This window comes from Podarcis tiliguerta (assembly GCF_965153285.1).
Source record: "Podarcis tiliguerta genome assembly, chromosome: 1".
Taxonomy (NCBI): domain Eukaryota; kingdom Metazoa; phylum Chordata; class Lepidosauria; order Squamata; family Lacertidae; genus Podarcis; species Podarcis tiliguerta.
In genome coordinates, this window is record NC_139534.1 from 55,882,116 (window position 1) to 55,902,329 (window position 20,214).

Consider the following 20,214-nt stretch of genomic DNA (forward strand, 5'->3'; position numbering starts at 1 on the left):
AATCGTGCTCCGGCGGCGCGGCAGCAGCAGGAGGCCCCATTAGCTAAAGTGGGGCTTCAGAACAGTTTCAGGTTAAGAACGGACCTCCGGAACGAATTAAGTACTTAACCCGAGGTACCACTGTCCTCTTAATTTCAGGGCTTAAAATATTACTTTCTTCGGTCAATAGGTGGCAGTGCCACCTTAAGAGAACCCAGCGGGTTCTTTGGTGGTTTATCAGCTCTTTTGAGTGGAGTTTGATGAGACAACCAGGACACCAGTTGCGACTAGCTCTGAAGAGAGCAGCCTGCTCCTCCCAGCAACATTTCCCCCTGAGAGGAATGCAAGATTTGACTACCTCCTGCAGAGGGACAGGCAGGCTGGCCTTCCTGTTTGGATGAAATCACTGGGGCAGAAAGTCAGAGGCATGTCTCTGGAGAGCTCAATATCGGGAATCTCCTGCCTGGGCCATGCTTGAAAATTCACTGACTAGTTCCAAGAATGGCCTTCATTTGGTTCACTGGGGAAAACGACAAGCAATCAAATAACTGATGTTCCACAGGAAAGATCTGTATAGGTTCTTTCAGGCCACTGAATAAAAGGACAGAAAAGGCTATAAACAGATAAATAAATTTCAGTGTTTTAGTATTGTTTTCACTTTTTGAGCCAAGGGTAACCCCATCTTTTAATGCTACAGATTTAAAATGGAAGAAGAGTTATTTCTATATTTCATTACCTCCTCCCACTGCTCATAAGCCTCCCCTTTTTATTGTCAACCTTGCCTCTCCCTTTTCTCCCCTTTCTTTCGTTCTTGTCCAAATGCCAAAATTAGAAAGCAAACTTTTCAGACTTTGCAGGGGCACGGCTTTAAAAAAATACGTTACACTGTAAAGTGCCATGTATGTCAGTGCCACTATATTAATAATGAGGATGCATTAATATTACATTTTCATTCTTAATAATAGAAAATCATTTTAAGATGTATTAAAATACCTGCTTTTTATCTGCTCATGTTTTCTCAAAATATCAGAAATGGCAAAGCTGCATGGAAACTTAGTGCTACTGATGCTACTGTTTAGGGTTTTTTATGGAACTTTCCATAACATTGGGGTTGCAGTTCCATTTGCTCCAAAATAAATGTATTTGGATCAAGCTGGTATGTTTAGTAGGAGAGAATTGTCATATTGAGCGAAACAGAGTAAGAACAAAGAGTGTATCCATTTATGACAGTGAATCTGCTAAAAATGAATCTGTTCTAAATAGCAAAATCTATAGTGTCCCTCCTGCTATCGCTCAGTGTTGGCTCAAGACAATTTGCAGACTGAAGCAGATCCCAAAGAGCAGACCCTGCCCAGTGCAAGCAGTGCTTTAAGAAGTACAGTGGTGCCCCGCAAGACGAATGCCTCGCAAGACGGAAAACCCGCTAGATGAAAGGGTTTTCCGTTTTGGAGGTGCTTCGCAAAACGAATTTGCTATGGGCTTGCTTCGCAAGACGAAAATGTCTTGCGAGTTCCTGCGATTTTTTTTTCGCTCCCCACCCCCTTTTTCTAAGGGACTAAGCTGCTAATAGCCTTTTAGCAGCTAATCCGCTAATCCCTTAAGCCTTTAATAGCCGCTAATCCGCTAATGGGCTTGCTTTGCAAGACGAAAAAACCGCTAGACGAAGAGACTCGCGGAACGGATTCTTTTCATCTTGCGAGGCACCACTCTATTGTGGCAACATTTAGACACCAGTTCCTGCCTTCATATTCTACCCGCTCATGGTGTTGCCTGAGGTGGGAGTCTTCACCCTGCCATATGATAGGGCTGGCCGGCCCTGGTTAGCCTCTTGTTACGGAAAACTTTGAGCATCACAGCACAGCTATTGTGTAGAAAAATTGAAATGCTTGTGTGCTGTACCTTCTGACACATCTTGGCACAACTGCTGCTTGCAAGAAAGTGCTTGCCTTCTCAGTCACAGGAATCTATAGGTGCAAACACAGCAATTATTTACTTTCTCAAATTCTGCTTATTCGGAAGAGCAGCAAGGAGGCTGTCAGCTACAGCATGGAGTGGAACTGACATTATATCCCTGAAGCATTTAAAAGCTTGCACATAACACATTCCTTGAAGAAGGGGGGGATTTAGGATAATTTACGCTATAGAACTACTTGGATCGATTCCACCTGCCCTTTAAGAAACATTCCACACATTTTTTTCCTCACAAAGAAGCTGTCTGATGAATTGTTAGGTGTTTTGTTAAGCTTGTGTGTATGGAGTTCTTTTGTTATTTTGGGTGGGTTTTTTAAATGTTTCAGCAGAAGGATTTTAGCGTCAGGCAGTGACACTGGAATACTGTGAGATTAAAGTGACAATAATCCTCCAGTGAGGAAGATTGAATGGTGCAAGTTGACAAAACATATTGCTTAATTACTTTATCTATGCATCTCTCTCTCTCTCTCTCTCTCTCTCTCTCTCTCACACACACACACACACACACACGTGCTAATAGCAAACTCATTCTCCAGAGGTGAATCCTTAGGTAGCCAAAATAGCACCACACCAGAGGGACGCATTAGTTATGCCCATGGTGAGCCCCAAGGTTTGTAGAATATATTCCAGGAAAGGGGGCACGCTGTGTATCTGTTGGAGGGGGGAAGCTCCCAGACCCCTCAGAGGTAAATGCTGCCTTCAAGTCTTTATGCTTGTCTTTGTAATGAGAGCTAGACATTTCCTGTTTAGAAATGACAGCTGGGATTCTCAATAATCTGATAGTTGTACTTGAATGGTGCTCTGGAAGCCAGCTTCCATTATTTGTGGATTTGTGACATTATCACAAAATACACTAATGTCCCAGATGTTATTGGGGTGGGTCTGGCTAGCCCCTGCACTGCGATTACAGAGTTATAGACTCACATGGTTCTTGGAAGTCCTTGGCTTTGTTTGGTTCCCTACCTTAATTGGGTATGAGCTTCTCCTTCCTTGGACTCCTCCCCAGACTAGACCCCGACTCCTCATTTTTTAACAACTCTCCAAGTGTTGTAGATCTATAACTGGCCCTGAGTAGCACCATCGGTTGCAAGTAAGGACTAGTCATCCACTGAGCAAGCCACCTGCCATTACACTTACAGAGCCAGCCTTTTAGGGAACCTATTTCTGGAATTCACAGCTGAAGCTTACCAGTTGGAATATCTCTCTTTCTTTCATGTTACCCTGGTACAACACCATTTAGCAGTGGCTAGCAGCAGAAAGCAAAGTCTTGTCTATTAATCTAAAGCTTTCCATCACAAAGGATTATTGTGACTGTGGGTGGCGGATCTTGAATAGGATGATGGGCTTAAATTTCACACAAAACATTCCTTTAAAACTGTTGCCGGATAGAAGGAAGGAGTATGTGATAAACTTTACAGAATATTCCTCATACACACAGGTATTATATATTATTATTTCTATAGGGTTTATTATTTCTATTTTCATACACACAGGTAGATTTTCTTATTATTTCTATAGGGTTTATTATTTACATTTTCTATTATTTTCTACTGAGGGCTGCATTCCCTTGGGGATAATATGGCAGGCACCATATGCTAGTATGGCCAGAGTTTACAGAAGTCTACCCCACTTCCCTGCCCTTCCCCTCTCTTTAGATTCCCCTCGCCATAGATCACTACAAGCCCCCCCCCCAACTTTGTAGCAGTTATACCAACCCTCCACCTTTGTCTCACATAAAATGTGGAACAAGAAGTGATACCTGGAGGGGTGGTCTGGGAGAGCGTGAAGGGGTCTGTGCAGCATCTGGAGGGCCTAGGTGATTAATAGTGGGGTTAATTTATCCAAATTCAATATGGCAGCCAATGTGGGTGTTCTGTATTCTAATAAAACAGACATTTTTCTGTAACCAGACCTTTGGTTGAGTCTATGGCCTTTTAAAGGTGTTTGTGGAAGGGGGTTATTGGTTTTGTTTTGTTTTGTTTTGTTTTGTTTTGTTTTGTATTTTGTGTTCTCGTGTTGCATTTTTATGTTTTGAACCACTCTGTGATCTGTGGATGAAGGGCGGTATACTGCTGCTGCTGCTACTACTACTAGTGCTAAAATGGCAGACAGATACTGTATTACTGTGTACCCTAAACATGCTTTCTAAGAGAATATGGACACACTTGTAAGACCATATATGGGTTACTATATGAGAACAGTCTGTGTGTGCACATTATAATATTGCAGCCTATCAAAGCAAGCTTAAAACATAATTGTGCCCCATTCCCCAGCTCCTAGTCAAAACTGTTTGCCTCCTTCTGGTCTGGGAAGTTTACCATATTTTATAAGGGGTCTTATTTCTAAGTCCACTGTCTCTTAAAGCCAGGCAATTTATGACTCCACTGAGCAAAATTCTTCCTTGTCTACATTATGTAATTTTAATCTGGGAAGCATCCTGTGGGATTAGTGGGACTAGTTCTATTTAAATTTATGTATTCTGCTGAATCAGGAACTATTTATCATTTTATTTAGCTAGACCAAATGTTCATAATAATCTCTCTGAGAAACTCTAGCCAATTTTTAATACTTAATGCTCTTTAACAGTTTGACATTTTTATTCTATCTTTGGCTGCCTTCAGGCTAGACCCCTGGACTCCCATTGGGATTTTCTTCTTTCTGCTGGGACAGTACAACTCCTGTTCTTAGGCCTGCAGCCATGCTGGAAGCTGTGTTTCAAAAAAGCAGGACACTTTTACGGCTAGATAAGCAGCCAGAATTCCTATCCCGAATTAGGTTGTTCATATTCTGGGACACAGGAAGGCAGAGTGTGTGGCATTTATGCCTCAAATGAGGGGAAAAAAACACTGTGCTGGAGAATTCTCTTCCTTTAAGTTGTTTTAAAGTCACATACAAATTTCTATATATTGGGGCTCAAGACCTGGGTTAGGGGCCTTTCACACAACTCCAAGTCATGGCGATGATTATCTAAACCCATTCCAATGGGTTCAGGTCTGGTTTTGAGCATGAAATGGCCTTTGGTCACCCTTTAATGGGATGGCCTTTATTGGGAGAGGAACAGGAAGTGCAACAGGAAGTTGATTCTGGTGCTGTTGTTTTGTGGCGTCTTGGTGCTTGCCTGCTCCCATCATGCTCAGTGTGCATATTTGCAAACAGATGTCGCAAGAACACCTCCAATACTCTCTACTCATGAGGAAGGAGATTGTGGCTGAACCTGGATCTGACTACCCCTTGCGGGAAGTGGAGAACTGTATGTGCAGCGCAGCTAAATAGCACTTACTTCAAAATGTGGGATCCACCTGCTCATTCTCCTGAGCAGAGCGCTGGACATCTGCCCCAAAGTCCTTCACTGATGGGACCAGAGGTACTTCTCGAATCAGGTAGCCATTTTGCATTAATGGAAACAAACACTCTATATTACTCTCCCTCAGCAACACCATACTGTTTTGTGAACCTGCTGGTGTTAATTCTTGTGAGGTGTTGTGTGTGCTCTCTCTGCCTCTCCCAACAAGCCAATGTTTAGTCCCCTCCTTGCAAAATTGTGATGAACTGAAAAACATGGTTATCCCTCACCAGCAGCAAGATTGCCTACCTTCCCCACCAATATATTGCGCTGCTGCTGTTGAAAACAATGACAACAGGCTTGTGGGAGTACTAGGCCAAAATGCACATGGGCATGTTTTGACTGATTTTCGTTACAGATAATTTTTCCACAGAGCAAAGCATGTATAAACGCAGTGGTGGCTGAGTTTTTGTGGCACCCATTGGGATCTGTTAGGGTGGAAGGCAGGAAGCCGAAGCCACTGATAGTCAGAGCCAACTAATTTTAACTCCAGTGGAAATTTAAGTAGGGAAATGAATGGTTGTCACTAGTCCTGCCCTCCATCCACACTGCTTCTAGGTGGCCTTTTGCTTTTGCTGTTACCACATTTGTGAACAAGTGGCATAATAAGCATGTTGTGCACAGGGAAGCAAATATGGACACACCATTTAAAAGAAAGAGATTTAGGTGTTTGGATTCCTTCATAACCCAAATCCATATGCACACAGTTGCTCATGAAGTAACAACTAAAGGTCTCAGATAGCTCCAGCTTTGCTGGCTGTTTGTGGTTGAGTTGCGAGTCAAACGTAGCTTTTCCTAACACACCGCGTAACTTAGCCTTTGGCCAGTGGATCACATCAGCACTCAATAAATCAGCAGGCAGGGAAATGGAAGAAAGAACTTCCAGATTATATTTCAGCCTTCTGTAAGAAAAGGTGTGCCATATTTCACATTAGGAAATGTGTGGTTTTGAACAGCGTCACACATTGTTTTTGAATTAACTTGGCTAAAAGACACAATTCAGAGGGTGGTGGAGCAGATATGAAGTGTGTCATGATTCAGCCTTACGCCAGCACTTAAAATGGTTCCACATGGCACTGAGGCTTCCAGCAGATAACCCAAAGCAATCTGGGCCACAGATCAGAGAGGCCTGAAGCGGAAGGGCCTGGCTTTGTACTAACAGAAGACAAAACAGTTAAAGCTGTCTGCATACAACGTGCAATGAATCAAGGAGAAATATTAAGCATATATTTGAAGCAATTTCCCCAGAATCTCTAAAGAACAAAATGTATCATTTTCAAGCACCAGGCAGAAGTGGGGAACGTCAGGCCCAGGGACCCAGTGTGGCCCTCCAGGCCTCTCTGTCTGGCCCTTGGGATTCTCGGAGGCTGTCTCTCCTCCCTAGGCCACACCCCTCATTGGCCCTGCTGCTTCATACTTCCTCCAATTCTTTGGACCCCATGGAATGTGTCCTTGACTGTAGTGGAAGAAGAGTTTGGATTTGATATCCTGCTTTATCACTACCCTAAGGAGTCTCAAAGCGGCTAACATTCTCCTTTCCATTCCTCCCCCACAACAAACACTCTGTGAGGTGAGTGAGGCTGAGAGACTTCAGAGAAGTGTGACAAGCCCAAGGTCACCCAGCAGCTGCATGTGGAGGAGCGGGGAATCGAACCTGGTTCACCAGATTACAAGACTACCACTCTTAACCACTCCAACCACTACACTACACTGGCTCTCTAGTAATGCCTCTTGTTGGCCTGGATGGAGAGGGGTACATGTAGGACCCTCTGACTTGTGTGTGGCTGGACAGGTGCCTATTGCACAAAGGTAAGGATCATATCTGTTGCCCTACCCACCACCGGCATGTGCCCCCCTCCCAAGGTTGCCCCTAGAGAATGTAGCTCTTGGGCTGAAATAATTCCTCCACCCCTGGGATAGAGAGATATTAGAGTTGTGGGTCCAGATGGCTGGGTCTTATGTTCCACATTCCAGAGCAAGTATTGAGATGCTTGAAGTGAAAGGCAATTATTCCAGGGCTGTGCATGTTAGTACTACCCATGCCGTGCCTTATGGTGTAAGCAGCTGTTTTCACTAGATAAATTAATATGCGTTTGCTGTATATGGGCATAGGCAATAACTGCTGCTTATGTCAGCCATTTTTATACATGACAAATATGAATTTACATCAACATACCCGGGATAAGGAGTGGTATATTTTCAACATTTGGAGCTCAAACCAACCTAACTCCAGTTCTAATTTTGAGTAATTTTGAGTATTCTTGTTTTAAGGTATTTCAGAGCGGCAGGTTACTTCTGATTCAACAGTCTTTCATGCTTTATATTTAGGCAACACAACAGCAAATAGGCTTAATCAGCATCAAAGGTCTTAAAGCATTAAAGAGGAAATGGACTCCAGATGTGATATAGGGAGTGCTGGATCAGCAGGGACACAAATATAAAGAAGTAGATGATCTCAGCCATTGTCTTTAGCTTTCCACTATTCTGAGCCTGCCAGTTTCATTGTGGATAAAATGGTGAGTGGGTGGGTGGAAAATTTCCAGCTCCATGTTACCTCTTTGTGTGTTCAGGTGTTAGATGCACCAGGAGAGAGCAAGACCTTTGCTCTATGGTAATTTGAGGTTTGCACTAGATTAGCCAGTTACCTCTTACTTTAAACTGTCAACCCTTATTCTAGAGCATCACAATAATATAAAGTGTAACAGAAGAGGCTGTGGCTCCAAAAGGACCTCCCAGCAACCCCCATAGTCCTATTGTCAACTAATATACTTATTCCAGTCCAGGAATGGAGAGCCTGTGGCCCTCCAGATGTTTCATGACTAGTGGTCAAGGAAGATAATGGGAATTGCAGTTCAGCAATAGCTGGATGACCACAAGTTTCCGATCCTTCTTGTAGTCCATAGCTATTTTTGACTGGTGCCAGATCCAAGGGGCAAACAGGTTGTTTAAATTGTGGATAACTTTATGTTGGTACTGGCTATGTGTCCATGTGTGTGCATTCTCTTCTGCACCATCTTTTCTTCCTATTTCTTCCCTGTATTAGGAATTGATTAAATTTAAATGGCTGTCTCTATTACAAAACCTCAAAACACGTGCCTTTTCAATGTGGTGTGCAGGGCTCTCCTTGTATTTGATCCTTACAACAACCCTGCAATGTAAGTTGGGCAGAAATACAGTGACTGGTCCAACATCCCCCAGTGAGCTTAATGCCTGAGCAAGGATTTGAACCCCGGTCTTCCATGTCCTGAGCTTTCATCAATATTGAAAGAAGTGCAAAATAGCATAGAATTCAATAAGCAGCATCTAGTCACATGACCTGGAAGCTGTACGCCGGCTCCCTGGGCCAATAAAGCGAGATGAGCGCCGCAACCCCAGAATCGGTTATGACTGGACCTAATGGCCAGGGGTCCCTTTACCTTTACTTATTCATTGTTTAAAAGAAAAAAACCCATTTTTCATATTTTCTCCTCATTTCCTAATGAACCCAAAGAGTGTCAGATCATCAACAGGTTTTCTCTTAATATCCAAATCCCCGATTAATCAACTGAAAGTTTAATGTATCTACCAGTTATTGCTGGCGAACCTGTTGCGATCCTTTGCAAAAACATGCATCCATATTCTGTTGCTGTGTTTTTTTTCTTTGTTTTTGTAAAGGTAAGCAGAGATTTTTATACAGTATGTCATCACTTATTGCAGGTAGCTTCGTGTTTGCTGTTGCTAGTTACTGCTCATTGGCAAAATGAAAGCTGTCATGTGCCATTTGTTGCTTCTGTAAATCACAGTTACTTTCTTGGATCACTTCAAATAACCTATAATGTCAGGCTAACAGCTCCAGCTAATAGTTACATGATAATCTGTGTCTAGAGGAGAGTGACATAGATGGTGAGGAGCCTGGACACAAAGTCCTAGGAGAAGAGGCTGAGAATAGCCTAGAGAGGAGATAATTAAGAGGTGATATGATAGCTGTCTTCAGTTGCTTGAAGGGCTGTCACAAAAATAATGGAGCAAATGCGTTTTCTCTTGCTCCAGAGGATAGAACCCAAGCCAATGGGTTAAAAAATAAATAAAGGGAAGGAGATTTAGCCTGTGTACACATTTCCAGCTTAAAATGCATCTAGTAGGTCATTCTTCTCAGTTCAGATCGAATCTGGTTTGGAGGGAAATGCATCAAAACACAGTATTCCATAAGTGACAGGATAGATATGGAATGTGCCTAATGTGTGTATGCTGCTTTTCAAACCAGCAGTGGGAGTGTACTGGAAGCAGAGTAAATGGGAGTGTGTACACAACCTTAGACTAAACATTAGGAAGAACTTCTTGACATTGCCAGATATTGGATAACAAGGGAGAGGACTGCCTCAGACTCTCTTAGAGGTTCTAACACTAGCCTGCTCCCTAGTGTAGGTGAATTACCTTGTCCAGGCCTTGCCCCCTGGCCTCTTGCCTCAGTGCCAACACAGTTTTCCCATTCCTCTTCCTCCTCTGTTATTCTGGGCTTATCACTATATAGTGGAGTGCATGTGCACAGTACCTCCAAGACACATGGTGGCTGGGCCATAGGAATGGCAGCCACCAGGAAAGTGGGGTATGATGAAGAAACAGTGCCTTGATGGGCTAAGTTGCAGGCCACCTCTTGAGGATATCCAGTAATCAGTGGATACAAAGCACAAGTCAGAGATGGATTAACACAGCTGAGGCTGGAATCCAATGCACACTTACATGAGTAAACTCAGTTTTATAAAATTGGAACTAACGTCATACATAAGCTAAAGCTGTGCGTTCTATTGAAACCAATGCAACTGTCAAATATGTCAGCTTTGGAAAATGCATTAATTGGCTTCATTCACATGTTCTTATAAGCCAGGGTCGTATGGTGTACCACGAGTTACTGTGCCCAATTGCTCCCACTTTGATTGTCACTGGGTGCAAATGGAATAAATAAACCAGGAAAATGTAATAAAGTTTGGTTTCCTGTTACATCTGAATCCAGGATCATGGTTTGTTGCTCCAAAATAAGCCAGGATCTGTTAGCCAATAACGAACTATGGCTTAAGGCCGACTGGTGATCTTGGCTTGTTAGGGAGAAACAAATTATAGTCCTGGGTTCAGATATAACAGGAAGCCAAGTTTAATTGTGGATTCCTGGTTTATTTCTCCTGCTTGCACCAAAGGTGGAAGTGATGCACATCAGCACATCATGCACAATAAACCAGAAGCCATGGCTTATCGTGACATGTGCATGTGGCAATCGTCAGTCCATGGTAAAAGCTTGCCAGGTTCAGCTAGCTGATCAGATTTCCCACTGACATTTTACAGATACAGCAAGGAAGTGGGTAGGATTTATTTATACACACAGCTGTAAGGCAGAACTAACCGATAATGTGCCAGAAGTTTGTAAACTCAATGGATGATGCACTTAGAAAATATTTTTCCTATTTACTTTCCCATGAAACTGTTATTTTAGCTGTCTTTTTATATTTGCAGAAGTGTTTATTTTCAACAGAAGTTAATGAGTCACAGGAGCAAGGAAAGGAAACAGTTGGTAGCTAATTGCTAAGTGCAAATGTCATCTGAGCATGCATATTTTGAGGCTGAATGAAGGGATACAATCATAATAGATGAGCTACCTTCAAATTCTTATATATTCCAAGCCAGGAATAGGATTTCTGAGAGTTAGGCTAGCCCAAACAGATGCTCATCCGTCATGCAGGCTATAGAAGTGAGCTTGAATTCTTGAAGCTGATATGGAATGATCCATTAAAGTTTCCAATAATGGTCTATTGAGATCAGGAACTCGTTTTTCCCACTTAAGATATTAAGCAAGTTTTATTCCACTGCAGCTCCTGTCAGTATCAGAGGGGCTACAGCTGAGCTATTGCACAGATGGGTAGGCCTGCTGTGATGGTACAGTACTTCACAAGCCTTGCCTCAGAAAATTTAATACTTGGCTTGACTGCATACCTTGGGCCTAAACGACTGTGACTGGGAAAGAATTACTTCCCAGGTCTTACAGGCTGGTGACGCTACTGAAGTTTTGCTTCCCACTTCAAGGCATCCCTCTGTCTAATAACAAACTCAGGGTAAGTGCCAACTGAAAAGCAGTCCAAACAGAAGGGTTGTGGGCAGTTGTACTGATTCAAAGAACTAATCTGGTTGAGATATGTTGAGCTTTACAAGATGGCTTTTGTGTCTCTGTCAGATTCTAGTCATGGCAGCAGGGTTGTAGGTTCTGGGAGAGCTTCTCTAATTCAGAGTTTGGGAAACACAGGAGAGCATGAGTGGGGTTCCAGTTCTGACCTGTTCTCGTTCATTGGGCTGTGGTGTGAAAGGAAAGCCTGTCTTCATTGGACTGAATCCCCTTAGAAGTGATCCAGTGGATAATGGTACCAAGATACAACATTCCTTCTTAAAAATAGGAAACAGTGGGCCTATTCTGGCTTAAAGCCTTTTACAAAAGAGGCACCCCTTTGTACGGGATAGCTATACAACCAGTGGTTCAAAACTTCTCCCACAATTGGATGGTACTCCATCAAATCATTCACTTCATAAGTAGCACAGACGTTTGCAAACAAGGCACAAAGTCATTAACCATGTTTGAAAATGTTTTATATACAACAGACCCTAGGAGCAAAGGTTTAATTTCTTTAATTTGTAAAGCTATTGTAAACTTTTCAACATCAAAATCCTCCAATTTGCAGACTAGATGGGACAGACACTTGTGGGAAGAGAATGATGATGTTTTGTGCGGAAGAATGTGGCCCACAAATCCTTTTCAAGCTTGTGTGCAAGAAACTACCTTAAAGCTACAGAGGGTACCTGCATTCCACACGGCTAAATAGACAAGAATACCTCTCCACAAAATACATTCTCCACAATGCTGGAGAAACTATGGGAATGAAGGAACATGTGGTGGGAAAGCCTACCAATTAAAAACTTTGGGTTAAAAATATTTCAGGAAATGGAACAAATTACATTTAATTTGATTACTTCATATCCCCAAATGGCACTACTTTCAATATTTGCAGATGAAGCACAAGATCTTAGGGACAGAGACTTAATTATGCATCTTATAACTGCAGCATGTCTTGCTGTTGCTAAGCACTAAGAGCAAGAGGACCTTGAATGCATACTTATATGTAATTTGGTATGCTTATGTTTGGGACTTAACCTTGATGAAAAAGTTGAGTACAATAAAGAAGACAACATGAGAATCTACAAAACTTTTACAAAACATGGTCCATTTTTATTTCATTTGCTTTAAAAAAACCCCAACCAACCAAAAAACACCCATGTGTATAAACCACCCAAGATGCATGGGAACCTGTGAAATGACACTTTTAAAATTGGCACATTAATGTTTTATTTTCTTATTACTAATACAACTGGATGTAATTGGTGTTGTTATGGGGCGTGACAGGAGGGAACTGTAATTTATTATATATTTAATAAGCAAAGCATAAAGCTTTTGCAAAAAGGCCAATAGAACAGATCAGGCGAATTTTCACAGAAATTCCATATCTAGGGTGCCAGCACTGAAAAGGCCCTGTTTCTGGTGACAACCAATCTTGCCTCAGTTGGTACCACAAATGTAAAATTGACAGAGACCTTAGCCTGATCTTGGAGAAAATTAGAATGACTACTTAGAATACCTGTATAAAATATATATTAAAAGGCGGGACTTCTGGGGAATGGGACAGGACATCTGGTAAAAAGGAGAGAGGGCCACCTGTCGCTTTTTATGACATAAAGTAGGTATGTTATTCTTCTTGGTAATAATCAAGTAACTCAAGAGCCTTGTTTTTATATTGAAATTATACTATCAGCAGTATAGTACAGGTTTCTATAATGTTTGTACCTTTCCCCTGTGATAACACCTAGGGGCTTCTAGCCTCCCAGGCTCCAGTTCCAAAAGCATGGAACTCATTTTGATTATTTTGCTCAGGGTGAAACTGTAACCAGTATTTCAGCCCTGTCCCCTGTACTGCTGCTGCTGTCATAATCTCCTCTCCTTTATTGCATTTGCACTAAAATGAGAAGCTGCCCTGTGCTGGAGAGCTGTACCACCTGTAAACTTTTGGGCATCCCAGTCTGCTCTTCACCACAATAGCTGTGGTGAGGTAGGCATAGATTGAGGGTGCTTTCTTCTAAGGTGGGCTTCTTTCACCCAGTTTATATTTAGATTCATGAAAAGGGTTCTTCATGCACCCTTTATAGCATTTGTACATCTGAAAATAAATGCAAACCCTCCTTTGTTGCAAGAAAGAAGAGGAAGAAAACACAATAGTCTTTATTTAATGGTCCTGACGCTTCTCCCTTGAGTTTCAAGTTCGTGTATAAATCACAGCCAATGAAAACAAACAGCAGGGCAAGACAGAAAAACAAGGTTAAGCAGGGAATGTCTGAGAAACAGACAGAGACTGCCTGCCAGCACTGCAGGGGAGGATCTGGAGACAAGCAGCATCTATTCCTGTCTTCCTCCTGCCCCTAAAGCACACAGCAGGGTCCTGGTGGTCCTTGGTGCTTCACGTTATTAATATAACTGTTTACAAAAGAGTATTGTAATTAACCACCAACATAGCAAGCCGCCTGGGGTTATGATCTGTGACTTTCTCAGAGCATATACATTGCTTAGCACAACAACAGCAGGATTCTGATCAGAGTTTCTGAGCAGTGTGATAAATTGGTTTTAAGTAATAATACTGGCTGTGTGTAAAAAAAAAATGTATTCTGAAGCTGGTGTTTGCCAATTCAACTTATCTGTAATTTATTTTCTTGAGGACTTCCTTTACATGCTGCCCAGATAACTGGTATCAATATCAAAGTTCAATCGATACCTAATCAACATATTTCCTAAATGTTATTCACATACATTATCTCTGCAATCCTTACTACAGTGTTGCAAGGTAGGTAATATTACCTTGGATCACAGACAGGGGAAGGGATGAGGCATAGTGGCTTCCTTAAACACCAAGAGCTAGCCCTAAAGTCATTTTGTTGGCCAGGGGTCAGCAACCTTTTTCAGCCGTGGGCCGGTCCACCGTCCCTCAGACCATGTGGTAGGCCAGACTATATTTTGGAAAGAAAAAAAAAGAACAAATTCCTATGCCCCACAAATAACCCAGAGATGCATTTTAAATAAAAGCACACATTCTACTCATGTAAAAACACCAGGCAGGCCCCACAAATAACCCAGAGATGCATTTTAATTAAAAGGACACATTCTACACATGTAAAAACACGCTGATTCTCGGACCGTTCATGGGCTGGATTGAGAAGGCGATTGGGCTGCATCCGTCCCGGGCCTTAGGTTGCCTACCCCTGTTGTTGTCTAAGATAAAGGAAAAGATCCTGACCCTCACAGTTCCACAAACAAAATTCAACTGGACTGACAGTTGAGTCTTACTTCAAAACGGATGCTAATACAGTATCTCCAACCTTTACTGAGAATATGCTCTATGTGATTTCATGCTACTGGATGGCTATTGGTACATTCATCCAGAATCTTGTCAGTCCCAGAAAAAGAAACAGTAGCAAAGAGTACAACCTCTCACATTTGAACTGCGTGAGATGACGGCTTCAGAAAACGGGAAAACTCATTCTGTAGCACATTATTTCATGCCAAATACTATGCATGGCGTGAAATCATTTGTGTATGACCTCTTCTTTCTTCAAACAGCCATTTGCACCAGTTAGCACTACAGCAGCTGAGCTCAGTGTCTTTACTTGGGACCTTTGCAGTTGTTTGATCCAGAGATTAGTAAGAGAACCTGTTGTTGAGAGAGTTGAACTCTGCTTGAAGGAACAGGTATATAGTCTGGGGGTTATTCTGAGGTCTGTCATCAGAGGCACATGTGTTGTTTGCAGTGCAGAGTGCCTTTGGCTAGTGTTGTCTGGTCCACTAGCTGCTACCATTCCTGGATAGCAACTTGGCCACAGTAATTCACAGTCGCTCAGTTTCAAAAAATGTACTATATTCTTTGTGGGTGTGGCCTTAAAGAGGATGTGAACATTTCAGCTAGTGCAAAATATTGAGCTATATAGCTACTGAATAGGGTAGCTAGATGGAGCCTTCAAACACCAGTTCTTGTTTAGGGCAGCCCTCTTTAGAGAAGTTTTTTATGACTGATGTTTCAATGTATTTTTAATATTTTGTTGGAAGCCGCCCAGAGTGGCTAGGGGAACCCAGCCAGATGGGCAGGGTAGAAATAATAAATTATTATTATAGTTATATTGCGGAACTGCATTGAATTACAATACACTTCTGGGCAAAATTCATGGTATTGTCAATGATTTATAAAGCTTAGAATTACTTAGGACCTAACTACCTGAAGGAGCATCTCTCACTATGTGCTCCTGCCTGGATGCTTAGATCTGCTAGGGAGGCTCACCACCAGGTATCATAAATTTATAAAAATCAAAAGAGGGCCTTCTCTGTGGTGGCACCTGATTATGGAACTCCACCATCTCCCAAATTTGACTGGTGCCAGCTTTGTTGTCATTCATCCAATCAGATAAAAACATTTCCCCAAGCCTTTGATCATTTTTAATGTTTGGATGTCATTTTGGTGTGGTCTACAGTGTCTGGTGTTTTTTGTTAACTTTTTATTGCAAGTAGTATTCATTTTTATATGGTTTTATTCTTCCAGCCTGGAGATCTCAGGCATTGTAGGCTGGACCCCTCCAGGCAACCTGTGTATTCAAAGCTGACACAGAGGTTAGATTATGGGCTTCTCCAGCAACTTATTTATTGAACATTTATCCTGATTTGCTTGTACAAAGCTTATGCAGAGGTTAGATTATATTCAGAATTCATTCTTACTTGTTTGCAGGGCGGTTATATGGCATTGATCATTCATCTTGATTAGCTAGTGTGGTGATTTGCTTGGATTGTGTGCTTTAACTGTGCTTTAAAGCTGTGCACATAGCTGGAGACAGAGGCCTTTAATCCACTTTAAATGCACAAACCTGTAGTTCTGGTATGCATTTGAACCAAACTTACAAAATAATGTTGGTCTGGAGGCACCCTAAAAATAAACAAGTGAGCATAGAAATAAATGTTTGAATGAATGAATGAAAAAATAAATGTGCAGTCAAATAATACAGTAGACGTGATTGATGAAAAATATATCAAATTCTCCTCCCCCAATGGTGGTGGGTTACCATTAGCAACTCCCCTGCTTGGAATTGCTTGCTACCTCTCCCCCTGGCAATACCATTTACATCTGAATAGCTAAGGATTAGGTATCAATTGTCCCCAGGTGCCTGTGTTCTTTCTTCAGCTAAGGCTGCAACCACCAGAGCCTACCTCTTTCACATTCTTCTTCATTAGTTGCTCTTTGTTGGCCAAGTGTGGCAGGCATCACAATTTTTGTTGTGCTTTGTTTACAGCACATAGGGGCTTCTCTTTCTCCCATTATAACTGGTCTGAAAATAGATCTCCAGTAGTGAAAATGGCTGAATCTACTGCTCAGTCTGTAGAAGCAATTAAAAGAAGGAAAGAAAATTCATAAGAGAGAAGCACCTGGGACAAAGCCTGAGGAAGAAGTGTGGTTCAAGAGCCAGGGCAGAAAATGTTCTGAAACATTTACTAGCATAAAGAATATTACATATGAAGATTGTTGTGATTTTTGTTGTAGAAAGTCAATTTTCATATTTTAAAGCAGGGCATAGGAGCAAGACGCAGCATTAGTTGAAGGAGCTATGCAAGATTTAGCAATGGTAGCAGTTCCACATATAAGGGGTTTTTTATTACTAGTAGGAGAATTAATTGAAGCCCATCAAATAAATTATATTGAAAGACACGCCAATAAGGTGAATCCATACAAATAATACAGGATATGCAATTACATGACAATCATTTCAGTATGAGAAACAAAAGGACACCACAGAATGAAAAATCTGAGACTCATAGCTGGATGTCCTAACATTAGTTTTTAATTTGCTGCAGGTGTGCCCCAAATTTAACTGGAGCTATGGGGCGAGACAATTATCCCCACTACCATGTTATTCTCCATTCTACCCCTTCCTCCCTCAAACTGCTGATAGTTCCATGGTGGAAGTTAGACATGTACCTCCATTTTTTTCTGCTGCTTAGGTCAAATTTTTGGGGCTTCCATGTCAGCTTTATATTTAAAATGGAAACTTTGGGATGTGTGACATGCAAGACTTTGATGTAATGTTGCATGGCCGTCCTAGCTCTTTTGGAAGGAAAGACAAAATAATAATAATTCTAGAGTTGTGTGGTAAAAAAAGAGGCCTTTCTCTGCAGCCCATAAGCAACTGTTGTGTCAGGCAAAGACTAGATTTACAGGATCACTTTGCGGAGGTGCAAGAGATCCTTGTTTGACATTTCCACCATTGTTCCTTGTATCTATGATAGCTCTTCCAGCCTCTGCTGCTGTGGTGGATCGAAGATGGAGTGAGCTATGCTTTGTTGTTGCATAAACGGGTCATCTCCTCTGAGTCCACCCAAGAAGCAGCTGAGTAAAGGAGTTAATCAGACATACACTTGTCTTTCAATTTACAATACACAGAGGCAAAGGAAGCAACAGAAAGCCTCGTGCCTCCATCTCCACAGTCCACTGTTCCTTCGGTCCGCACCGTAGAATAGGGGGCAAAAGGAGAAACCCTACATGGGCATGATCTGAAAACAAAGCAATCTTTTCCGACAAACATTGGGCTGAATGGAGTAACATCTGTCTCTTCAAGTTATGGGAGTAGTTATCCAAAAGGAAGTATGTAAAAGGCATAGATGGCTGTGGCTTTGGCCTGGAGATTTCATGTGTGGGAAGTTAATTGGCTGCCACAGCCTTTCCTTACACACCAAAACAAACCGAATGTGCAACTGGAAAAGACATCCACTCCACTCCCACACATGGGCTCAAAGTTTAAAATTTAAAAACCAGAAGTGAGAGCATTACATTGCCGGACAGGTCTAAGACACTGAAGTTTTCACTAAACACAGCACACCTTTCCCCTTCTGCAGATTTCTAAATGCGTCAGTTGCCTCTGGACACATTTTTTGCTCTTTGTCAGCATAAGTTTTTGTCATACATAAAACTTCAGACGGGGTAGAAAAAAACGCTGCACCTTCCCCAATTAATCATGAGCTCAGGCTTGTAGATACAGGCCTCCTTCTGGGTTTTAGCCATTCATACCAATTAGACAGTGATTTACAGCTAGGTAAGGTAACTCAGGAAGAAAGCCTGTTTGCTGAGAGATGGTGGGAAAGATAGTCTCTCAACCAAATGTGCAGAAGAGAGGCTATTAAGAGGCTCAGAATGTTTCAGAAGGCAAAGTGGAGCTCAGCCCTTGAGCTTCACATTAGGCTAAAAAGGTATAACTTTCAACATTAAAGATTTGGGGTCCACTTTTCATATGAACATGTCTCTTACAAAATCTCTTACCTATTGCAAAGGATGATATGTTCTAGTGTGTGCAATGTCTGGGTGTGACCATTGCTTATTGTGAACTTGGAAATGTCCTAAAGGTAAAGGGACCCCTGACCATTAAGATCAGTCACGGACAACTCTGGGGTTGTACTCTCATCTCGCTTTACTGGCCAAGGGAGCCAGCGTTTTGTCCGCAGACAGCTTCCAGGTCATGTGGCCAGCTTCTGGCGAACCAGAGTAACGCATGGAAATGCCGTTTACCTATTTATCTACTTGCACTTTGATGTGCTTTTGAACTGCTAGGTTGGCAGGAGCAGGGACCACCGCCACCTGCGTCCCTGCCTTCATCTAATGCCCTCCTGGAGAGGAGGGTAAGCTGTCCACCATTACTGATATTACCTACGAATACCACTTTGCTGAAGCATAGGGTTGCTGCTTTGGTTTTGTTATGACACTGTTGTTAAGACAACCTGGAGGATACTTCTCCTTACTTTGTGCATTTATCTTGTGGGCTTGTTTGTTTTAAGCAGGGCTGGTCTCAGGAGTCAGCATGACTGGGTACCTGCTGAGCTCAATCAAAAATATTGGTGATGACCTTTAAAGCTCTAAATGGCCTATATACCTGAAAGAGCATCTCCACCCCCATTGTTCAGCCCAGACACTGAGATCTAGCTCTGAGGGCCTTCTGGTGGCTCCCTCACTGCAGGAAGTGAAGTTACAGAGAACTAGGCAGAGGGCCTTCTCAATAGTGGCACCTGCCCTGTGGAAAGCCCTCCCATCAGATGTCAAGGAGCTAAATAGCTATACAGTACAACTTTCTGAGGCCATTACAGGCAGCCCTGTATAGGGAAGTTTAAATGTTTGATGTTTTGTTGCGTTTTTATTATTTTGGAGGCCCCCCAGAGTGGCTAGGGCAACCTAGTCAGATGGGCAAAGTAATAATAAATCAAAGTAAGTAATAAATCATAATAATCACCATCCATATCCTAGTAGGGGACACTGCCAGCTCCAGGAGCCCCCTGACTTGTCGTCCTCCTTGCTGTTGCTGCTTGATCACCTGTCCACAAGTGAGCAGTGACAGCAGCAAGGAGGAGAAGAAGCCACTTCCACTCACCTTGTTCTCTCTCTTCTTTGTGCTTCTATTGATTGGGCATAAGGGGAGAGGTCAAGTGAATGGGCAGTGGTGACAGCAGAAAGATGTGCCTTCTGAGAGCATCTTGTTCAATACCCCTCAAAAAGAACCCTGCCACTAGTTTAAAGTTATTCCATTTCACCTCTTGTCAACTTAAACTTAAGTTCTGGCTGCATATGTCTCTCAGTCTCGAAACACTTGCAAAGCAGATGGAACCTTGCCAAATGTGGCATAATAGGTAATTTCCCCGTTGCAGAGAAATTTGAAATGAGTTACAAAATATGGTTCTACATTAGGCTCTTTTAATCCTCTTTTATAGCTACACTGCACACAGAAGGTTCTTGTGCTATTGTTCACTAGACCGGGTTAGCTATTCTTTCCAGGGATATGTTAGAGTG

At 42.2% G+C, this 20,214-nt stretch overlaps 2 long non-coding RNA genes across 2 annotated transcripts; one reads left to right on the forward strand and one right to left on the reverse strand.

Moving 5' to 3' along the window:
* The first annotated feature begins 4,208 nt into the window (after positions 1–4,208).
* Positions 4,209–16,852, forward strand: LOC310666166. The gene is made up of 3 exons (XR_014505785.1): positions 4,209–5,200; positions 15,940–16,007; positions 16,682–16,852. It is a non-coding gene; the product is annotated as an uncharacterized lncRNA (long non-coding RNA).
* On the reverse strand, positions 8,555–10,868 carry LOC310666172. Its single transcript, XR_014505787.1, has 2 exons — positions 8,716–10,868; positions 8,555–8,596 (listed from the first exon to the last, which is right to left on the reverse strand). It is a non-coding gene; the product is annotated as an uncharacterized lncRNA (long non-coding RNA).
* Positions 16,853–20,214: the final 3,362 nt, after the last annotated feature.